This window comes from Lytechinus pictus, chromosome 19 (assembly GCF_037042905.1).
Source record: "Lytechinus pictus isolate F3 Inbred chromosome 19, Lp3.0, whole genome shotgun sequence".
Lineage (NCBI taxonomy): Eukaryota > Metazoa > Echinodermata > Echinoidea > Temnopleuroida > Toxopneustidae > Lytechinus > Lytechinus pictus.
This window is the reverse complement of record NC_087263.1, coordinates 12,663,485-12,669,555: the sequence shown is the minus strand read 5'-3', so window position 1 is coordinate 12,669,555 and position 6,071 is coordinate 12,663,485.

The following is a 6,071-nucleotide window of genomic DNA, read 5'->3' as shown; positions in this document are numbered from 1 at the left end:
GCAGGATTTTTTTAAAGGGGGGAGGTTCAAGCTGAATGAAATGTTGACAACCCAAAATAAAAAGAAAAAAAGGTCTTCACCACCGATTTTAGGTCGTTTCCTACCCTGAAAAAAAATTTACAAGCAAAAAAATAAATAAATAAGTTTTTAAAAAATAAATAAAAAGGTCTTCATTTTTTTTTTTTTTTTTTTTTTTTTTTTTTTGGGGGGGGGAGAGTATCAAACAAATTTAAGGGGTTTGAACCCCTGTAACCATCCCCTGCATACGACACTGTGGTCTCAGTAAAAGAAAAATGAGGAAGAATGAAAGGGAAAAAAGTAAAAGAAAAATGAAAGGAGAGGAGAAAGATAAGAGGAGAAAAAATGAATAAATACGGGGGGGGGGGAATATTAATAGGAAAATAAGAAAAACTTCCAATTTCAATTTGAATTTACAATATTTTCTGACATATGCATTCTGTTCATGATTATTACATCATATCACCACTCCCATCATCATCAAAATCATTATAGTCATCCTCATTATCACAATCATCATCATCTTTATTTTTGCTCCTTCACGGCTTTCTCTTATCCATCTTTTTATATTCATGATATACATATAGATCTCCAGCATGCAAATTGATTTCCATGATTATTGATGCCATTCTATCATTAAGCTGAATATTGTATTTACTGTACTTGTTATGTTTGGTTTTTTTTTATTATACTTGTAAATTGACCCATTCAGCCTTGCTGCTGGTCAATATAATGTGCATATACCAATAAATCACCATCACCATTATCATCATTACCATCACAAAAATCATCACTATATTATTACCATCACCACCATCATCATATTTATAATCATCACCATCACTATATCACTATAATCATCATTATGATGCACCTTTAACATACCTTTACCACCATCATCATCACCATGATCACCACCATCACCACCACCACAATCATAACCATCATCATAATTTATAATTAACACTACCACCATTATCATCATCATCATCACCATCATCATCATCATCATATCATCATTATGACCATCATCGTCATCATATCATCATCATATCATCATCATCAATCATCTTCATCATATCATATCATCATATCATCATCCAAATCATATCATCATCACCACCATCGTCATCATAACATCATTTTAATCATTATTACCACCACCTTCAACATTTCATCATCATCATCACTATCATCAGGGGCAGATCCAGGATTTTTCCAAAAGGGGGGGCACATTTTCCCAAAAATAAATTTGACAAGGAAAAAAAAAAGTTTTCAACAAAAAAATAATAATAAGCAAAAAAAGGAAAGGTCTTCACTTTCAAAGCGCGGTGAGGGGGGGGCACACTTCTGTTTTACGGCATTTTTACATTACAAACATTTCAATTGTGCCTCTCAAAAGGGGGGGGGCACGGGCTGGCTTTGCCCCCACCCCTAGATCCGCCAGTGACCATCATTATCACCACCACCATCATCTTGCTTGGTTGAGTCGAGGTATTGTTCACTATTCCAATTTTCTGGCTATGAGGCATTCAAAGACATTAACATAACAAAAGGAAACACAATTTAGCACTGATTCTTTGATTTAATTTTGATACATGATTATTATATTCCAAACAAATATGTTAATAATATTATGTACACTCCTCGTCTGGCGCACAATTAAATAGTTAAGTCAGAAGGAACTCTACTTAGGTTTTTATGCTCAGATATGATTCTCAGCATCTCATGGGAAATTCAATGTGAAAATTTAATGTTAACAGTACATTCCCCAATATCATGAAGGAATTGCTTAGCAGGCAGGACAGCAGTTAATACAATTAAGCTATGCAGAAATTTACATTTTCACATTTCAATTTTCATGCATTTCTTAAATCAGTGAGGACTTTGCAACACATTGCTTCTAAATCATAGTATCAAAATATCATAACTTATGGTAATACGAAGTTTAACTTAATCCAAGCCCAAATTTGAATACTGGCCAAGAAATGGACCTTTTGCTCTGACATCATCACGCCGCCATCTTAGAGGCTGAGGCCATTGCTTTGCATGCGTCAGTGATCTGCAGCTGGCACATCTCTGACAACTCCTTTCATACATATTCCTATATCCTCTGAGGGAGGGCGCTATGATATCATGATGTCATTGCATAAGGTCCATACACTGTTGATTGTCAATGCATTGAAATAATCATCTTCAGAAATTTACAACTTTTTAACTACCTAAGACACAATATCTTTCGTGAGTTTTCCAAACCCCAATCGATATCTGATACTTGTTTTTTACACAACGTTTGATACACATATACAAAGATTAAAATAGTTCATTTAATACCACAAAAATAAATAATGCTGTCAGTAGCTTTTTAGTTATATATAATGCACACACAGGCAACACATTCAGGATAAGAGCATCTTAAGATGAATACATAGATGAGAACACGACTAACCATATATATATATATCTATATTTTACACAATTAAAATGAAAGTTTCTTATAGCAGAAAAGGATAACTCTATCCCAGCAGCAATTTGATATGGGTGACTCACAAAAACTTGTAAGTATATCTCTGAAAATTGTCATCAAAATCCCATGAAGAATAAGATAATTATGTCATTTTAACATTTTGCCCAATTTCCCAGAACAATTGTAACAGCCAAGCACTTTTAAAGAACAAAATGAACATCTGATTATGATGTAGTAAAATCACTCATTGTTATTTATATTTGGTTGTCCTTTTATTAAAATCAATTGATGTTGGGGAAGAATCAGCTCTTAACTTCTAAAGACCAAACTAAGGCGGAATGCTATTTAACAACTCAAATATAGTTCCTTTCAATCTGAAAATGAAATGTTCCAGAACTTTTCCAATGGAATGAAACAAGAAAATAAGAGTAGGAATGTGTTTTCAATTATTTCCTTGGAATAGTACGATTGTCAAGAAAATCTAATTAACATATAAAAAAGCCTAGCATTCCATAGAAGTCTGGACTAACTTTCTGTCTAATTTCTAATTGAAGTAACCAAGGTTTACTTATGGTATTACCTATAGGTAGGACCTAGAGGTATATGAAACATTTTCTTAAATGAAAGTTTTTTCCTATCAGATTGTCCTTCATAAAATATTGTATATATTATTATATTTTATTACACTATGTATGAGTTGCATTAAAAAAACAAGACATGATAAAATATGGGCACGAGTAAAATGGATTTAAACAAAAGCACATGTTTCAAATTATCACAGTGTTAAAAATTGATTATATTGAACATTTGGAATCCCATCAGTCTACATTGCTTTCTGCTATGTTAGGCATGGTAAGCGAAAGCTTTACAGTGCAAAAGGTGTGAAATAATATCTGAGCCCGTCTTACAAAGAGTTGCGATTGATCTGATCAATCACAACTATGGAAATCCAGCAACATCAGAATCTAAAATGCATGTTTGTTCAAAATAATTTCTAGATATGCTGTTAATTGATACATGTACCGGTGCCACGAGCCTAATTACATCAGGACGGCTAAAGATATTCGTTCAACCCAACCCATTCAAATTTTTATCAATTTGATATTGCTGATTAACAAAAGTGTATGAATATAATTGAAAATCTAACACTGATTCTAGAAATGGTAACTACTGAACTTCCTTTGCCCAAATTGGGAAGATATTGATCAATGACTTTGGAACTATTTTTGACTGGCGGAAGAATTAGGGCTATTTCACTGTTTGAGTTTATCAATTTGATCCCATCATAGTTATCTTCATAAATGGCGATTTATTTTTAAAATGAGCTGGCTACGATACCCTTCTCTGGTCAGATATGGAATATCATAATTATATCCTATCCAATGGTAGCAAACATTCGACCCTCAAATTTCAAGTTTATTTTTCATGAATTTTTCAAAAGTGCCATTTTAACACACAAGTCTATGGGGAATGTTTTACGCGTGTGACACCTACATTAATTGCTTTCTTGAAAAGTGAAGGCGCTTCTCTTGTTTACACAGGACATTGTGCAAATTTCCTGCAGACAAAAATATGGCACTGATGGATTTCCATACATTTGAGGTTGATCGGATCAATTGTGACTCTTCGTAAGGCGGGGCCCCGGTTTCCACATAAATTTGATTAAAAATCTTCACGGATAATTTAACATATTTTCTACCACATTAACTTGCCATTAAATTTTACGATTCAAGTTAGGCAACATTTGCTATAGATTAAACAGTTTGTGGAGAACCCATCACAGAATTTACAAAGAGAGACTAAACGCCATTTCAAACATGCTTGTCTAAAGCACATGTACAATGGAATGTAAAAATACATGACACTATAAATGATATATATATATACCACTTATCTTTTTAATTCTTGTGTCAGAGAAAATGATTTGTGGTGAATAATTTCTTAATGCAAATAAAACTACATGTATTCTTCCAACTTAACTATGGTTTTTTCAGAAATGAATAAGATTGTCAATGCATATTAATAATCAAAATATATTTAAAGAAAATCATCACTGTTTTCCTACTACTTCAATTATCTTTGAAATACATCAATCAATCACATATTCCTACAATATTATTAATAACATTATTCCATGATAAATTAAGAAAATTCATCCATTTCATTTTAATACAGATTATATATAATTACATGTTTACACAGTAACCTACAATGGATGCGATTATCGAGTTAAGATACTATGAAATAAAATGCATGATACTTATTATGAATGATCTATGATTTGAATTTAGTTACCAAAATTTACAAATTGTAAGTGATTTAAAAGATGTATATTTTACAGGCTCATACATTTATTAACTTACAAACATATACCGGTACATAAATATAATCTTTACATTTATTCATATTCACTTTTTAGTAATAGTAATTTGTCATTATTCAGAAAGTTAAGGGTTGTTTAGCTAGCAAATGCCAACGTATACATACATTGTATAAAGTATGGCAATCCATTTTGTCTATTTCTTATATACCAAAATATGCCTTTTTTCTAAACACAAATTTCCTGATATAAATAATTTTATTTTTGATAATTTTAATAACAAAAGGTGATGCTTTATATTCTTAATATAAATGATTTGATTTCTTAGTAATTTCAACAAAAGGTGATCAATGTTTTTATATTCTTCATATGAAGGATTTGATTTCATAATAATTTCAACAAAAGGTAATTCTTAATATTCTTGATATAAAGGATTTGATTTCTTAATAATTTCAACAAAAGGTGATTGTTAATATTCTTAATATAAAGGATTTGATTTCTTAATAATTTCAACAAAAGGTGATTGTTAATATTCTTAATATAAAGGATTTGATTTCTTAATAATTTCAACAAAAGGTGATTGTTAATATTCTTAATATAAAGGATTTGATTTCTTAATAATTTCAACAAAAGGTGTTTCTTTATATTCTAGATACAAACATTTTTATATTTTTTAATGTCTTTAACAAAAGGTGATTCTTGATATAAAGGATTTGATTTTTTTAATGACAATTAAGTAGTCAGTGAATTACAACGATGGCACAAAAATAGCACAAGAAAGACTTTTTTCTTCTGTCACAAGTACACATAGGCAGTGTCGAGTAGAATTTGAGAAAATTCAAAGATAGGCTAGGCTTGCTCCATAAATTACATAACAGATGACTAAGTAAGACTTACGCTTCCTAATCCTATCTGAATATGTGAATGTGAATGTTGATTTACAATAAAGAATTAATATGTTTATACATGTAATAAATACTTTAAACGTTCAGGGGCCCGTTGCAGAAAGAGTTGCGATCAAACGCAACTCAAAATATCTTGCGCAACTTGATTTTCAGCCAATGAAGCACCCGTATTCGGGACTTGCGCTTGATATTTTGACTTGCGTTTAAACGCAACTCTTTCTGCAACAGGCCCCAGATCTTGTAAGTTCATGCTATAAAACTAATTTTACTAAACTTACTGTTTTAATGCATGGTAAACAAATACATGTTGATGACAATAAACTTCACCATTTAATGAAACATTGAACTTACGTAGCCCAGG